General features: G+C 39.3%; 1 protein-coding gene across 19 annotated transcripts in view; it reads right to left on the bottom strand.

The window, feature by feature from the left end:
• The window catches only part of MBNL1 (muscleblind like splicing regulator 1), a 194,155-nt gene that overhangs the window by 130,175 nt on the left and 45,032 nt on the right, over window positions 1-18,948 (bottom strand). Inside the window, exon 1 of one of the 19 annotated variants that reach the window (XM_030576434.1) lies at window positions 1,722-1,777. The exons of the other annotated variants lie outside the window; for them this stretch is intronic. The gene's annotated coding sequence lies outside the window, so the exon portion shown is untranslated. Of the gene's footprint in view, window positions 1-1,721; window positions 1,778-18,948 lie in introns of those variants that run through there. 19 annotated transcript variants of the gene reach the window in all.

The following is an 18,948-nucleotide window of genomic DNA, read 5'->3' on the forward strand; positions in this document are numbered from 1 at the left end:
ATTAAATGGCTGCTTTCTCTTCAAATCCATCCTTTTAAACTTTTTCCCATCTGTGATAAACTTTTCCTTTAATTTCCTTATTTCCTTTCCACCTTTTTCAATATTAGTGCTTTCAATTTTTAGTTCCCTTCTTATATATCGGCAGTGCTTTACACTACATCTTCTGTTCACCTTCTGAAAAAATATCGACTATCTCTCTCTTCCCCTTCTCCTCAACCCCCATGTTCTTTCACTTTCCCTACAAATCTGTATTTCCCAGGCTTATGTGTAACCTCCCTCTATTCCCCTTATGTGACCAAAACCTCTCTTTGAAGCCAATGGGAATCCGGATCTGGTCCAAGAAGTGAATATGGTTCTTTGACCATAATATAATTAAATTTAACATCCCTGTATGGGAGGAAAATACCAAAGAAACCCAACACTGTAGCACTGAACCTCAAGAAGGAGCTCTACTAAAAAAAGTGGAAGGCAGTTAAATGGAAGTTAAAAGGAATAGTCACAAGAGTGAAAAGTCTGCAAGCTGCATGGAAATTATTTAAAAACACCAATAACAAAGGCTCTGACTAAATGTATACCCCAAACAAAACAAAACAAAATACAGTAAGAGGACCAAAAAAAATTAAGTCATCGCTAAACAGCAGAGTAAAAGAGGCAGTTAGAAACAAAAAGGCATCTTTTAAAAATTGCAAGTCAAATTCTAGTGAGGGAAATAGAAAGGAGCATGAATTCTGACAACTCAAGTATAATTAGTCAAGCCAAAAAAGAATCTGAAAAGCAACTAGCAAAAGACACAAAAACTAACAGAAAGGACTTTCAGAAAGCCTTTGACAAAGTCCAACACCAACAATTCTTACAAAAAAGTAAAGGGTCATGGGGCAAGAGGGAAAGTCCTCTCATGGATCAGTAACTGATTAAAAATAGGAAACAAGGGGTAGGAATAGATAGATTTCACAATGGAAAGTGGAATGTTGGCTGGTCTACCAATGGGACCTGGGTTGTTCAACATATTTATAAATGATTTGGAAAAGGGTTAAACAATGAGATGTCAAAGTTTTCAGATGATTCTAAATTACTCAAGATAGTTAAGTTCAAAGTTGACTTTGAAGAATTACAAAGGGATCTCACAAAACTGGATGAGTAAGCAACAAAATGGCAGATGAATTCAATATTGACAAATGCAAAGTAATGCACATTGGAAAACGTAATCCCAACTACACATACAAAATTATGGGTTATAAATTAGCTGTTAACACTCATGAAAGAGATCTTGGAGTCAGAGTGGATAGTTCTCTGAAACAACTGCTCAATGTGCAGCAGCAGTCAAAAAAGCTAACAATATTAAGAACCATTAGGAAAGTGTTAAATAAGAAGACAGAAAATATCATAATGGCACTATATAAATCCATGGTACTCCTTGAATACTGCATGCAGTTCTGGTCGCCCCCTCTCAGAAAAGATATTAGCATCGGAAAAGGTACAGAGAAGGGCAAAAAAAAAATCACTAGGGATATGAAACAGCTTCCATATGAGAGAGATTATAAAGCCTGGCACTTTTCATTTTAGAAAAATGATGACTAAGGGGGAATATTATAGAGGTATACAAAATCATGAATGGTGTGGAGAACATGAATAGGGAAGTGTTAATACAAAAACCAGCAGTCACCCAATGAAATTAATAGGCAGCAGGAGTAAAACAAATGTAAGGAAGTACTACTACTCACAATGCACAGCCAATCTGTGTAACCTGTTGCCGGGGGATGTTGAAGGTCAAAAGTATAACTGTGTTAGAAAAAGAATCAGATAAATTAATGGAGCATAGGTCCATCAGTAGTTATTAGCCAAGTTGGTCAGGGACCCATGCTCTGGGTGTCCCTAAAGTCTGACTGCCAGAAGCTAGGACTGGATTACAGGAGATGGATCACTCAACAATTGCCCTGTTCTCTTCATTCCGTTTGAGGCATCTGGCACTGGCCACTGTTGCAACACCAAATACTGGGCTGGATGAACCACTGGTCTGACCCAGCATGGCCATTCTTATGTTCTTACTCCCAGGGCCTTCAATGGGCTTTGGATGATTGACTTCTCTATACAGTATTCCTTCCCCAGTTCTCCATATAAAAAAAGAACATGCCTGAAAACTCAGTGCCACATAGGAACCTTTTCACAACAAAGTTAAAATGCAATACCCTGAAAACAGAGCTGATAATGGTAATGATGGCAAAACTTCAACCACAGAAGTGCAAAAGGAGCATTACAATAGATTCTTCCTTTCTTAGATCTGCACCAGGCTCATCCTTACCACATGCAGGGCAAAAGAAAGTACATGGCCTCACAGGGCTGGAGAAAGAGAAATCAGATCATGAGCTGCCTCCCTTTCCACTTCTGTTACTATGTGGGATAAGAGAATTTGACAATGAGTTGTTTCTTCCACCTTAATCCTACTGCTGGAGACTATGAGTTGCAGGGTTTGCATGGGATATAGAGTCACAAACAGCAGTTTGCTTTAATTGTAATTAAGACTGTCCCTGGGCACCAGGGTCTAACATGAGTGCAGTTTTCACAGATGGAAGTATGATAAAGAGGAGAATGTAACAAACAACAATTCTGTGGGCTTTCTATTCCACAAATCTTTCTTCCTTTGTGCACAAATGACTAACAGAGATTCAAAAAGCTTAAAGGACTAAAAACTGAGACCTGACCTAGTGGTGTGAGCACAGGCCCAGGCACCAGCAACTCCTGATTTTGAATCACAGCTCTAACAATGACTCACTGTGTGGCTTTGGACAAGTCACGTCACCTCTATTCCTCAGTTTCCCCTTCAGTCAAATGGAGTTAACAATAATAACCTACTACAAAGATCTGTATTCTGCACCCACCAGCAGCTCCCCATCCCGACCCCCCAACTCACCTCCGCCTCCTCCGCTGAGCGCGCCACGTGCCCGCTTTTTCCCCCTAGCTCCCAACACTTGCCACCGCGAAACAGCTGTTTTGTGCGGCAAGCGTGGGGAGGAAAGCGAACGTGTTGCACTCAGGGAAGAGGTTGTGCCAGGGCGGGGATTTGGTGAAGGGGTCCAACAGGGGCAGGGAGGGGGCGGAGTTGGGGCAGGGACTTTGGGGAAGGGGTTGGAATGGGGGCACGGCAGGGAAGGGGTGGAGTTGGGGCAGGGTCGAGGGCAGAGGGGTGCAAGCACCCACCAGTGCTGGAGAAAGTTCGCGCCTATGTTCTTTGAACAACTGGGTCACTGCAGAGTGAATGAGAGCAGTCAGATACACGTAGCATTTGAACATGATATACCACATTTTAGATAGATAGCTTAGATAGACAGAGAGACAGACAGACGTGTGTGTGTTGTGCTGGTGATTCAGTTCATGGAAGGCCCTGTATAATAGTAGTTACTTGCCAGACAACCTTGGCAAGTCATTTCACCTGTGTGTAACTCAGTTTTCACATCTGTAAAAGCATTATATAAAAGCTAGATATTATTATTACATCTTCAGCAGCAGCAATGGTTCTGAACCAGCTACCCTCCACTTCTCAGCCATCTGCCCAAACATCAGAAGTGTTGGTTTTCACCACCAGTTCAACCTGACATTCAGCCTGCCCTTGCAGATGGACAGCTGTCTTTCCCTGGTCTGCTAGTACTCCTGATCCTCCACCTAAGTCAGCACACTGCACTACCTGATCTGGATCCAGCTTCCACTTACCAGGGCTAAACCCTAGCACTGTGCTTCTCTCTTAAGTGCCTTGCTTGGAAGTGGAGGTTCAGCTCAGCACCCGTCCTCTACTCCCCATTTCCACACATAGATATAGGAAGGCTTTTACCCTTTTTAAAGACAGAACTTTCAGATTCAAGTATCAGGGGGGTAGCCGTGTTAGTCTGGATCTGTAAAAGCAGCAAAGAATCCTGTGGCACCTTATAGACTAACAGACGTTTTGGAGCATGAGCTTTCGTGGGTGAATGCATGCATCTGAGGAAGTGGGTATTCACCCACGAAAGCTCATGCTCCAAAACGTCTGTTAGTCTATAAGGTGCCACAGGATTCTTTGCAACTTTCAGATTGCGCTCATATCTTCTTCCAAAGATAGCAGAGCTTGCAAAGATGATTCCTCATCTACCCTCCCATGGAAGTTCTGCTCTTCTAGGCCAAGTCTATATACAGGTCCTGAACCAGTATTTAGTCTGCAGACTGTCAGTCCTTCTGTTGCTAAATCATGGAAAGTGAAAAGGGGTGTTTGGTGGGGAAATAAAACATCATGCAATGAAAAAGGAGCATGAGCCCACTGTGACCCAGGAAAATACGGAGAAAAGGAAAGGCCATTACTTTGTCTGCCCTGTAGTTACCACATAAAATATTCCTTCTAGAGGATTTTAAAAAGAATTAACCCAGCCATTTTTATGAGGCAAGTTTTCTGGTTTAGATAATGTACAGCTTCCAGTTTGATTGTATTTTCCCACAGTTGCAGTGAGAATACATTTGCAAAGAACTGCTAGCTGACGAGTGTGCAGATTGCTCTGGTTTCAAAGTGATTCACCCAGCTTCCTCATCAGCTCCCTCTTCCCCTGCATCCTATATCTCATCCAATATCAAAATATATTCATTTTGTCCGCTTTTATTGAAAATTTTTGGAACACACACATGGGGGGCTGGCATTATCAGAACATAAGTATTTTAATCATCTCTGACAGGGGGAACAGTTAAGTACAGACACATGAAAACTATAAGCAACTCTAAACCTTTTTTTTGCAACCTGAAATAAAATTTAAAAACCTCTCTTATGGACCTCTCTGTAGAGTGAGTCCATTAATGTATAAAAAGTTACAGAAATCCAGATTTAAGGAAAAAATAATAAGATAAAAACCAATTTCTGATTTTTAAAGATGCTGAAAACACGACACAAGATTTAGTTAACAGATCTAGTACATTCAATAATCTATGCACAGCAATTGTAAATGACATTTTTCCTTCTGTGCAGAGATTTTTTTTTAAGTAAACTCTTTATAGCCCAGTTTTGTTTATCCAAATACCCAAGGCCCCCATCCTGCAAACATTACAGCCGATGAATAACTTTATATATGTGAGCAATCCCATTGAATTAATTAATTAGGGACTTCAATGAGACTACTTACATGAGTAAATTTGCTCTCATGTGTAATTTTTTTCAGGACTGGATGCCTTCGATTGCAGATTATTTGGGACAAGTGCTGTCTCTTTATGTTTGTATAAAATGTAGTACAATGGAGCCTCGATCCCGATGGAGGCTCTTTGGCACTACTGTAATATGAGTATTAAATAACAACAACTTTTGTTGCCTAGCACTCAAGATTAGGCCATAAATTTGGATAATTAAGATTCAGATAATTAAATAAATGTTCATGGTAATTAACAAACATGTATGACATGTTTTGAGTACCAGGGCATGTGGGTAATTGAAATTATTGGATAACTGAAGTTGTAGTCATTAAAATCAGAACCATCTGTAGTCCAAATTATATCCCATTCAAACTGAAGATAGATTTATACCTTTTGGTTTTAAAAATGTGTTTTTATATCACATCTGATATTCAAAACTGTGCATGTGATCCTGAGCTAATATAAACTCACTTAGTGTCATTGACTCCAAAGGAGCCATACCAATTTACACCAGTTGAGGATCTGGTTCTATACCATCATTTCAAGGAGTGTTTTAGACCCAAATAAGATATCAATTTAAAACAGCTTTATTCTCATCTTTTATTTTAAGTCATCCTTTGTGTTACTTGTTTGTACACATACAGACGTTTTTAAATCAGGAACTGATGAATGCTGCATACAAATTATCCTTCGATACATTCGTCTCATGACTCACTCAACAAACCGCTCCCATTAAAATGGTTTAATTACTAATAGCTACTTTAACTCATAGCAGTATATGTAACTGTCATATGCGACCAGTGACGAAAGAATTGTAAATACTAACCTTTACAAGTGTCTCTAACTGGTTAAATATAACCATACACTTATTTCTGAAAAGACTGTCTGAAAGGTATTATAGCTCTAAAATTGCACTTGGTGGACAGATAAATGATTTCTAAGTAGCATGAATCACTTTGAGATTTCTGAACACAAAACATGCTATAGAATTAACCTGACCACACGTACACTTTAAGTTTGCTCGGCAGTTAATATCAAGTGTGATAGATCCAGGCCAGTTGGGACCAGCAGCGTAATAGAAGGGAGACATACTGGCTACTGGACAAGCAGTTTTCTGTTCTCTGAGAGACCAGAGCAGGGGCTGCTCCAGTCTAATGAGAACACCTGACTCCAATTAACCTGCTAAGAGTCAGGTGAGGCTGTTAAGCACTCTAATTAAGCACTCACTCTAATTAAGGCCCCTCTGATACTACAAAAGGGCTCACTCCAGTCAGGCCAGGGGGAGCCAGAGGAGAGGAAGTGTGTGAGAGGAACTGGGAGCAAGAGGTGTGCAAGAAGCTGAGAGTGAGTAGGCAGACTGCTGGAGGACTGAGAAGTACAAGCATTATCAGACATCAGGAGGAAGGCCCGTGGTGAGGACAAAGAATGTGTTGGAAGGAGGCCATGGGGAAGTAGCTCAGGGAGTTGCAGCTGTCGTGCAACTGTACCGGGGACACTCTAGACAGCTGCAGTCCACAGGGCCCTGGGCTGGAACCCAGAGTAGAGGACGGGTCCAGGTTCCTCCCAAACCTCCCAACTCCTGATGAAACACAGGAGGAATTGACCTGGACTGTGGCTTCTACCAGAGAGGTGGGTCTCTGGGCTGTTTCCTGACTCACAGGGTGAATCTGTGAGGCCAGCAAATCTGCCAGTAAGCGCAGGACCCACCAAGACAGAGGAAGAACTTTGTCACACAAGGCTTTAGGAAGGTAATATTCAAATGAAATCTCACACATCTTAGTCTCTGATCTCAAACTGAGCAACCAAGTGAATTTGTAAAAGAAAAGTACTAGTGCCAGAAAAGACAGGTATGCAACATTTTCACAATGTATATATATATTTGGCCCCTAACTGTATTCTAAGGACAAAAGTACTTTTACTAAATAGGAAAAAGGCAATTTGGTTGGCCACTCTTAGGTATGTACAATCTTGGCCTTATCTCTCTGTTTGGTCACTATACCCTTCTGCCATTCCTCTGTTCAGATAAATATCTAGCTGTCTCTTAAATTCATTTATTTAATTTGCTTCACTGGTCTTCTATGCTAATTTATGCCGTGTAGCCCAGTCCTTCTCTTATTAAACCCAACGGCAAAAGTACTGTTGATTTCAATAGGAGCAAAACCAGGCCACATATATTTAATACAGTCTGAGTGAACATTCTACCTGAATTCCCTTTTATTAAAAAATTGCTGGGTTTTAAATTGGGCCCTGTCATTTTTGTAATCATCCAGTTTACTATATTCTGCTTTATCGACTCCTAATTTAACTATTTTTTAATCAGTTTATCTCAAAAGTCTGCTGTTCTTTTGTGAGAACAGGATCAGCATCTTCAGAGGCAAGATATACTGATAACAGACATTTTTCAAATCTACAATAACTCCGGTTGCTGTCTGACACAGCAACCTTTCAGAGCAACACTACCCTTCAGATCCTCTGAGAATATGACTTAAGCTAAATACAATATTTGAGACTGAGTTTAACCAGTCAACAAATACTGTTTTGATCTTTATTCCATAACTCTGATGATCTATCCCACTATCCTGTCTATCTTTGGATGTAGGTTTTCACTTCAACCATCCAATAATGACTTTTTCCTTATTCTTCTGAAATAATCCCTAAATCCCTAATTCCCTAATGAGTACACTGATTTTCTTAACTATTTAGTTGTATCCTCACTGGATCTCTAGCCCTCCAATGTATGTAATGTTTGTGTACATTAAAAAGGAAATTCTTGTCACTGTTGTTATAATCGACATTCTTCTTAAATATTACCTTCCTCAAATTTGTTATTTTCCATGTTATTTTCCATTGTTCTACCCACCCTGCATAAAACACAAATCACTCCTGTTTGTGCATCAATATAATTAATAAAGACGTCAGGAAGGTGCACTAAAGTACGGTGTGTAACCTGGGAATAGCCTTGCTGGAAAAGATGATCTTAAGATTTTTAACTCCACTTTCCCCCCCCAGTAACTGTTAACACCATTCAGCCCTGTTCAACTCATGATTTTGATGTAATCACTCAAAAAGAATAGCTATTTTTTCCTCTAGATTTCAAAGTGACAAAAAGCTGGAATTCCCCTTACAATCTGGTTACAGTTCTACCACTATTTATAACTATTTTAAGAGAAGCTAGGCTTTTAGATGAAACCACTTGGTACAGTTCTTTTAAATAGCATTTTTATATTAGTCCAGTCACCTAAAAAGATCCAGAGATTTGGGCTTTGGTTGCACTGTACCTAAATATATATATATTTGCTATGTATTACCAATCTGTAGTATACATACATTGATCTCAGTGCAATAAAAGCTTATTAACATGAGAACTATCTGTCCAATAAACTATATCATCAGTTCCTCTGAGCTACCCTTCAGTTTAATTGGATTCCACTTAACTTGACAAAAGGGACGCCGTTTCAGGCTAAACCAACAAAAGGTATTTTACGCAAACACAGATAACTCTTAACAGAGCCCTAAATGTAAAATATGAGTGTGCTTTAGTTACTCTCTTGGAGGTTTGTCTCAATTCCTTTTCCCTTGGAAGGGGCAATGTCTTTATTCTGGAACACATAATCCTATCAATTAAGAAGACAAGGCCCATGGGAGCTACTTAAGATAAATCCATCCAATAAGAATCTTGTAAATACTTTGATTCTCTCTCACTGTGACAACTAAAAGCTCTTTCTTTCAGGCCTGTCCAGATCTCAGCTCATCCCAGCGGCCATAGCCTATACAAAATGCTTCTGCTGAAATAATTTGCCACTCCCACAGCTCTGAATTTGTTATTCCTTTCTTTGAATTCCCTTCATTAGCATTTTGCCTCCCAAATCAAACTCAGATTTCCTGTACTCACCTTTAACAACCTGGATAACTCTGTCCCTGCATACATCTCTCCTAATATATCTTTCCCATTCAAGCTGACCTCATAAATCCCTCTCTCATATCTACCGCCCATTCTCTCCTTCACATACTCTTCCATGCATCTCTTTACATTTGGAACTTGCATCTTTGGGGCACTGAATGACTATCTTTAAATAAACCCTTAAAACTCACTTTTTCTATGCAACGGTTCATCAATGCTCCACCCAAAAATAGGGAATTTGTATTCTGTAATAAAAACAGGTAGCACTTTGAGACTGGCCATCCTGTGTGTGTGTGTGTGTGTGTGTGTGTGTGTGTATATATATATATATATATATATATATATATATATATATATATATATATATATATATATATATATATATATATATATAAGTGTATTGTCAGAGTTGATTGTAAAGAGGAAGTATCTACTTTTACATTCTGTACAGCACAATGTACACTAACAGTGTGCAATAAACACTAAAAATAATATGTAATAAATAAGAAGGATCAGATTCCTTTGTTTCCTGCAGTGTTCAGGAGGCCTAGGCTGGTTTGTATTTGGTCTCTTCATTCAGTGTTCATAAGACAAGGATTTTTTTTCCAGCCCCCATTATATTTCTGTGCAATTATAATAACTGCATAAATCTAAGATTTCACTTGACTTATTTCAATGTAGCAAAGATTTTAATACAGTATTGGACAAGCAGAGATATCTGAACGCAGACTGCCTTTTGAATATGCACTAACACACATAAACTGAATTGCAGATGTAAGTTATCCATCACAAGTTGGTTCTAAATTCTGATTATATCAGTGCTTATGCAGAAAATTGAAAATGATAGAAAAGCCAAGAAGCATTTCAAACTTTAATTTGCCTTATTTCTCTTTGTGTAATTTACTCTGAACTAAGTAACCGCTGATAGCGTAAGGGCTAAATTCTGTTCTGTGGTAGAACAGAAATGGGCCCTAAGTGTCTAATTTTTTTAATTAAAGCTATTGGTCTCAGCAATAACGGCAAGTCCCATAAATATAGAATATCTTATAAAAGAGTTGTTTATCTTATGCATTTTAAATTTGTTAAACTTTAAATTAAATGAGTATTCTCTTGTTCTCATATTGTGGAACGAGGTCAGAACGTGTGCCTGCGTTGCTACCATTATAGCAGTAGTTATTTTACACACAGCTAAAAATTTGTCAGGCTTCTGTGCAGTGAAAACCCTGTGACAGGCTATTCAGGCTCTGAAAGTTCTAATTGGAAGGAGCTTTGTAGCCTTTCCTAGCACTGTAGCCAAAGAGAATTTTTTTATTGTACCTAAATCAGAAAACTGATCCACAGCACAAATACATTGTATCAGGTATATTATAGCATACTGTATGGCTAGGAGGTATATTATTAGCATCAATACATTGTGCCTGGAATAACAGCATTTATTATACATTTTGACATACAGGCACCTGTTAGTTTTCCCAAATGTGGAATAAACCACTTATAAAAATTCAGTCAAAGGTGATGTTGCCTAATACTGTTTAACAAGTATACTTAATTTAGCTTTTAAAATTGATAATGCAGTCCTTTCTGTTTTGAAGCAATCCCTTTTGAGGAAAGAAGAGGATGGTGTGGAAGTCTGTAGACATGGGGAACCTCAAAACCAGTAAGTAAGGCTGTGTCTACACTATGAGCTAGAAATGTAGTTCCCAGCTCATGTACACACATTCAAAATAGCTCTTGAGTAGAAACAGTGTAGCTGTGGTAGCATGGGCAGCAGCAGCATGGCTTAGTACACACCCATGGGGTTCAAGTAGGTTTACAGCCGGCAGGCTTTCACTGCTACTGCCCATGTTACCATGAGCACACTACTTTTTATACTAACGCTAGCTCAATGAGAGCCAGTGTGAGCATGTGTACATAAGCTGGGAAACACACACCTAGATCACGGTGTAGATGTAGCCTATGATTGCTAAGATGTAAACCTCAGGGTATTTTGGCTTCCTTAAAGCTCTGATTGGGATACACTTGGATCCATTAGACAATAATTCCATCAAAGGCAAAGAGCTGAGGGGAAAAATTTAAAGCCACCTTTATGGTACATTATGATTTCCATTGGTAGACACCTTTTAACCAAAATCAGATATGCTGATGACATGATGTTCTTTGCCACTGAAGCAATGCAACAAATGACAAATCTGTAAAAGCAGTTAGTGAGGAATAAGGAGTGTTCTTGAATGTGACGAAGACAAAATGCATATATATTGACATGACTAACAAAAATAGGATGCAAGTGTACATCGCTAGTAAAGGACAAGCTGTAGAGGCAGTAGCTGAATTCAATTATTTGGGTTCACATATATCCAACCAAGGAGACCGTTCCAAAGAAATCAGAAGACAACTAGGGATGCTCACTCGACTGCAGGCTCCTTTAAAGAAAGACTAGAAAAACTATGGCATGTCAAAATCTATGAAGGTGCGAGTGGTGAAAACCCTAAATTTTTCCATAGGAATTTATGGATGGGAATTGTGGGAAATTAATGCTGCTGGCAAGGAAAAAACTGAAGCTTTTGAAATGTGGTGCTGGCTAAGACTCTTGTGTACCTCCTGGATGGAAAAAAAGACGAATCCCTCAGTTAGAACTATTATTGGAGAAAAGCAGACCTTGGTCAGAAATCAACAGATGCAAACTTATGTACTTTGGTTCCATTAGGCACAGAGATGAACATAACCTTGAGAAAGCTATTATAAAAGAAATGGTGGAGGGTTAACAAGTGGAGGATGACCAGCAAGGAGATGGATGGATGGTGTGTGGCAGATCACTGGAAGGTCACTCGCTGAGTGCTTAAAGTTAGCAATAGATCACGAAGGCTTCCACAAATTCTGCTGTGATGTCACCAACATTCAGACAAAAATAAATGGATTTACTTTACTTACTTACTTTTATTAGAGTACAAAATGACTAATTAAATAAAATGCCATTTTATCAATATGCCTTTTCCCTTTTACAAACTTAGTACCCAGTCCTGCAAATACTTACACATGTGCTTAATTTTAAGTATGAGTCATCCCAGTGGAATCATTTGGGCTTCATAGTGTGACCTTCCCAAACAATTGATATTTTTCAAATATTTATTCTTATAATTTTTTCTTGACTCTATTTTAATAAATTAAGTCCTGAGCCAAAGGCCACTGAAGCTAAAGGGGGTCTTTTCATGGATTCCAACAGGATCAAACCCTTAAAGCCTCTATAGTACTTCATAGCCACTAGCACAACTAGCCATCCTGTATTGCTCAAAGAGTTACCTTCTCTAAATATTTTAAGTAAACTTCTTCAATTACCAGTAATGACACCAATCAGAAGATCAATACCACTTCTAGCATCACAGGAAACTCTGTGACAGACTATACTTAGCAAACAATATTGAATATATTTTACAGATTAAACATGCCAGATTTCACTGCTGGCAAAGAGTGCCCTTAATCTAGTATTCTCACTAACTACAAAAAAAATTATACTGAAACTTCATGATGAAAAATAAAAGATGTGAAAACAGAGCCTCTTTATCACTCCAATATATTTTACGTGTATCCATTAACATGTCTAAATGCCTTGGTATAACAACATTGTGTCCTGAAACTCAGCACAAATTAAAAATAGTTCTATTTCTCTGGGATCAGGTTCCAGGTATCAGTTTTATCCCGTGGCACCAGCGGGCTGGGAATTCCCATGTCGATGCCAATGAATTTTGCCACAGCATAGCATGTTGGGAAATCCTACCTCCCAATATCGAAGAGATAATAATTGATCTAACAGATCTTGCTCAGACAAAAGGCAGTCAGGTCAACACATGCAAATTATTACTAAAGCAAAACTCCTACTGACGCGTTAGCCCAATGGAAGTTCTGGCTGAGGACTACTAAGTGGCAATTAGTTGAAGTAAATTATTAGCTTTTGGAGGTGGCTTCTAGCGCAACTGCATGACACAGTGGGTCTTTGGGGAGCCACTAGCCCTGCTGATACTCTAGTTTCTTCTCCCACTGAAGCGAGAGCCCAAGGCTCACTGAAATTACTTTAGCCCTTAGGCTGGAGTGGCTGCTACGGAGCAGCTATAGTACTATTCTGCAGTTTCAAGGGAGGAGACTTTCCCCTTCCTGTGTTCCACAGAACTCCCCAGCATCCAGAGGATTTACTTGGGCTGAGCACACAGAGAAGGATTTATCCTTTAGTTTTCCCATTAGATAAAATTCAGAGGCTTTTTATATTGGTGATATTATTACACCAATTAAAATTAAGCTTAATGCTGATTTACCCTTAATCCTGAGCTGCCCAGAAAATTAAATATGTTAATCAGAAATACTGCTGCTATTAATATAATAGCTGGGCTCCATTATACTGACATTTTATCATTCATAATCTTAAAATCAGATTATTTCTTCCTCTATATGTTTGGCTTGGCCTGGTCCAACATCTGAGGACCTGCATTCAACTACAAATCCATAGCTATAATTACTATTAAATTGAATATAACATTTAGAAATTTCCCATTGAAGATAGCTGTGCCATGCAGGTTGTGAAATATTCGTCATGCCAATATTGCATACAGATTTCTCTATTGCCATCACTATAATTTTCTGTGAAAATAAATAGTGTTGTGCAAGTTCATAAAAAAGGAAAAATTTGAGTCTGCCTAATAGAATCTCTGTTGTTAATTTTGTTTTTAAATGTATTTAATTTAATTAAATATAGTGCTGCTGAAAGGAGCTGGATTCATAGCATGGGAGATGGAAATACTTTATTTATCCACAGACCAGGTCCAGTACAGTCACTAGCAGTGAAAACGTCCACATACTGCCAACATGCTACTTCTAAAGGGCAGTTCCATCTTTAGGAGCATTCGGTCCTTTGGTCTCTCTGCTGGGATGCCCAATAAGCTTGCTAATTAGCATGGCCATGGCTTCAGTGAGGCAGGCATGTGCCCACTAAGAACTTGAGACCATCAATTCATTTCCCACAGGCATTATGACAAAATTCTACTAGAAGGGGAAAGAGAACTATATTCAATATATTAAGTACAGCAACTGACACAGCCAAAAAATTACCATTTGTAAAAAAACTGTATAGTTTAAGCTCTAATGTGTTCTAGTCCTCTTTAAAAGTAAATGTGGCACCAGAAGGACTGGAGCACAGACACGCTTCTGAGATGCTCCACTCATTCTTTAATTTTTTTTTCCTCTTTTTTCCCCACTTTGAAAGTGACTTAAGGGCAGAAGAAACAAAGGAAACTTGCAGGATTCTCATGAATAAACTAATTGCTTTCCAAGGAAGCCTTCTTTACTCCAAAAGGGCTGGCTGCCTTTGAGAACTGGGAACTGCTGTCTTTCCTCTCAAGCTGAGACGCTGGACAGTTTGACTTGAAGCAAACCTGGAATTATTCTGCAAAAGATTAGATACTTAATAAGATTCCATTTCCACCACAGATAGAAACAAGTGAAATCTTTCTCCTAGTGACTGCGTGGACGTAAACAATGAAGTGAACTCCAAACCTCCTGTGCCATATCATAAGGGACTTTCAGTTCTCTGCCCAAAGAGAACAAAGTCATGCCATATGAAACAGATGAGCTAGACAATAATGCCATGAATAAGAATTTGTGAGGTGCTGATTTTCCTACAAACAATATATATTCTGGAAGTTTATTTTCAGCAAAAGCTAAACCATAAAATGTTAGTAAGATTGTAGATCAGTCATCTCGATCTTAGCCAGGAGACTATCAGGAAGGAAATCATCTGATTCTAAGACTCCACAGACTGTCCTCATATTATGTGAATTTCTGGTAGTTAGGCATAAATTCCTAACAAATACATGAGGTACTACTACTTTAATGTTTGCTACTTCTAGAATTGAGTTCTAGCCTTACTACTATCATTATTCTTCAGTCCTAACAAGAAGATGTTATTGCTTCTTTAAAGTTGAACAATAGATATGTAATTTGTTGTATCCAGCAAAATTAAGAGTGAACTTTGGAAACCAGACATTTGTATTTAGAAATGTAGAAAAAGCAGAGATATTGGTTCAGCAGAAAAGGACAGAGGCTGCAGAGGCTGCTCCTGATCCCTCATATGAAGATTTAACTTTGGATAAAACTTAATGTATGTGAACTTTTGCTGTCAAAAGAGTTTTTTTTAATTCATTTTTATTTTGTGTCTTTACAGTTTTCTCTCAGACAAGAAAGTGTTTTCCTCTTTACTACTGTATCTGCATCTGTTCAGAGTTTTTTCCATTTAGATTCTCTGTAAATGAAACAGTGTAAATGTATAATTGCAATTTTTTAATTTCTTCCTGCAGATGTAGAGCTTAACAATTTAATATGAAACACGCCTTACTGAACTATAACTCTGTCTGGGTTAGCTGGTAAGATTTTTGAATACCACTGATAGTCCCACAGTCAAACTTTTATGTGTGCTTTTTTAAGTGGGTTATTTCCCCCTCACATCCCATTTTCCCACTTCATTTGCTTGTTTTGGTTTTTCCAATTTCTTTCCCCTAGTTGGAAGCTTAGGCCATTAGCAGATGTATACTGAAGAAGGCAAAGAAACGTGTAACTGACTTCTATATGGCAATGATATTCTCCCTCTTTGTATGTTATATTCAAAACAATAAATAAGGGCCTGATTCTGTGAGTTTAGACTGGTATGACCCAGTGCAAAATCAGGCCCCAAATGTGTTATTTTTCTTTTTAATTTAAGGAGACCAAGAGTGGAGATATGCATAACTAATAATTCCATCTCTCAGGCAACAGAGAATTGAGATTCTCTGCAGATTAATCCATAATGAATTCATATATTTTACAAGGTCAAAATATTACCTCTAACATTTTGAAGCTTCTCAGTAAATAAGTGGAACATTGCTATGAATTTATGAAGAGTCTGAGAGTTCATATTGCAAAAGAGGTGTCTTTACAATGTAGCGTAATTTTAAGCATTAAAATACTGTGTAATCTATGGATCTCATATGCATAACTATACCATTAAAAATTCTATATAGATTATAAACACTGCAAGAATACCTGAACTTTCTAGCATTTAACTTTTACTGAAAATGTTAAAAAAGAGAAGAAAAAAGATAAATGTATTCACAAGGGAATATGATTGCTCATGATTTTGCATCTGCATCTGCAAGTTTAGGTCCAAACCCATTTTATATCTCATCAGGATATAGAAACTGAATATGAAGAGGCAATTCCTGGAGATGCTATAAGCTTAAGAGACCAAAGATTTACCAGCGAAGAAATAGCTTCTGGGGCGAACATTAGCATTAAAAGGATAATCCTTTATTTGGCCCAAGTCCTGCAGTTCTTACCCAGTCCGTTGAAATCAAGGGGAGTTTGCCTTAACAAGAACTGCAGGTTTTAATAATAGTGAGCCAACATTCATTGCATACAATGAATGTTTCCTAAACTGGAGACCACTACTCCAAGCCCTTGCTCACAGAAGTAGTCACATGACACCAATGGAAAGAGTTTCAGGACTGGCTCCCTAATTCTCTCTTAACCACAAATTTAGAGATCTCTCATTTTCATCTATCAAAACAAACTCATTTTTGTCTAAACTGAAAAGGCACAACTCGGAGATTATTTTCCTTTATACAAATGTACAATTTCTTCAATATTTTTACTTCTTGTAATGAATTACATTTTCCTCTTGAAGCTAGAAACTCTTCTCCAGTATATTAAATTTAAGGCACGTGAGAGCGTGGCCAAAGTCTGAAACAGCACAGCAGAATGGTACTGCCATTTCATGGGGTCCCCGTAGAATATATTTGCTTTGCTTGTCTGATGTTCTAAATATAGAAAAGTACATAGGCTCTGTCCACCTTGCGCTCAAATACTAGACAGGCACTACAAGCATTCTGCAATACCTACCACACATCTCGGCACACAAGCTAGAAAGCTACAAGGTTTTAAAATACTATAGTAGTTGTCAGATGATTTTTTTAAATCATATGAATTAGAAATTTATGGCCAATTTACTAACAAGACTCCATAACTCTAAAGATCTGGCCTACTTCCAATATGTAATATGAGCTATTCAGATAATTGTTCATTACTAATTATTATTATTATATGCATTGATAAGGTGATTAATGAGTCTATAACTATTTAAAGGTTAATGGTTTTATAGTCAGCTTTTAGAGACACTGAGGTGTTTAGTAAAGAGTAAGAATACTAAGTGTATATTAAACTATTTAAATGTTTTAAATCTGGATATAAAGCATGTAGTTTACTTTTTACTATATCTGTTTAAAAAGTCCAGAAGACAAATAGAAATTGTGACTTTGGGGGAAAAAACCAAAATAATCAGTGTTTTTTTAGCCTAGTACACACACGTAACCCCTTTGAGGTTTAGAGAGCATGGCCCCTTTAAATCTTTTTCCTGGGGGGAGGGGGAGAGTGAGAAAAAAGGAGGGAAACTCCAGGGGGTGGCTCTGGAGTTTGGAGGGGGAGAGAGGCAGCAGCCTGCAGGCCCTTGCAAAAGAAGCAGCAGAGAACCTGCCTGGAGCCTGGGAAGGGCAGGGCGGCCGATCAGGGACACCCCAGGACAGGAACCAGGAGGAGCACTGGGCCAGGGAGGAATCGCCCGAGAAGGACAGACTGGAGCTGGACCCAGTATCACGGCTGCCCAGAGCTGCGTGGGGCTGTGAGTACTGGGGCTTGTGACTCTGCATTGGGAACAAGGAGGGAGGCTGCTAGATAGTTAAGTGGGGAGGTGGTCGCTCTGTGTGGCTTTGCAGAGAGCGGCAGAAGAGGGCACCGGAAGGGTTTGTTCGGGGAAAGTTCATTGGCACCAAACACGACCAGGAGCACCCAAGACTCATCACAGAACTGGAACTTTGCTCAGGATTCCTGAACTCTGTGTGCAGACACATTGCTCAGTGTCTGCCCTTCCAGACTGTGCTACCACTGGGCCCGTGGCGCCTTGACTTGGATGTAGCCCTGTTCTACCGCTCCCCCTATATTTCCCCTTGTTGTATTTCTTCTCTCATCTCTCTGTGAATAAATATTTCCCTTTCTTATATCCATTGTACTTTTCGTGTGTGTGTGTGTGTGTGTGTGTGTGTGTGTGTGTTTTCTCTGGGGGGTTTGGAACAGGTGCCCCTGGGGTGGAAGGGATTTCTCCTGCTGCGTTCCTGCGCGTGCCTTCTCTTGGCCAGAGCTGCCTGCAGAGCAGACTCCATCTTGGCCACAAGGGCCCTAAAGTTACACACACACACACAAATGCAGGTGTTTTGCTGCTAGTTGAGTTGGGCAGGAAATTCAGTAAAGAACTATATTTCATTTTCAAACTGCCAATGGGATTTTCATGCAGTTGTCAGAATAATCTAATTTAACCACATCTCAGCTATCTGTTTATAAAAACATAAGCTAGCCAGATTACAGTATATGCGAGTTTACTAATGCAGTTTGGCCTACTCTCATGGGTGGTAATAATGGCCATGGAGCTACAGAACTGGTGCTCTGTAGCTTGCAGAAAGGAGATTCCATCTGACACTTGCAGAGCCGTTTCACCAGAGCTTCTCAAACTGGGGTTCATGACTCAAAAGGTGGTTATGGGGGGGGGGTCACAAGGTTATTGTAGGGGGAGGGTCACAGTATTGTCACCCTTACTTCTGCACTGCCTTCAGAGCTGGGTGTCCAGAGCGTGGTGGCTGCTAGCCAGGCAACCAGCTCTGAAGGCAGCACACTGCCAGTACCAGCACAGAAGTAAGGGTGGCAATACCATACCATTCCACTCTTACTTCTGCGTTGCTGCCTTCAGAGCTGGGCAGCTCGAGAGTGGCAGGTGCTGGCCAAGGGCCCAGCTTTGAAGGCAGCAGCACAGAAGTAAGGGTGACCATACCTTACCATACCATCCTTAATTCGGT

This window comes from Gopherus evgoodei, chromosome 9 (genome assembly GCF_007399415.2).
Source record: "Gopherus evgoodei ecotype Sinaloan lineage chromosome 9, rGopEvg1_v1.p, whole genome shotgun sequence".
NCBI classification, from domain to species: Eukaryota; Metazoa; Chordata; order Testudines; family Testudinidae; genus Gopherus; species Gopherus evgoodei.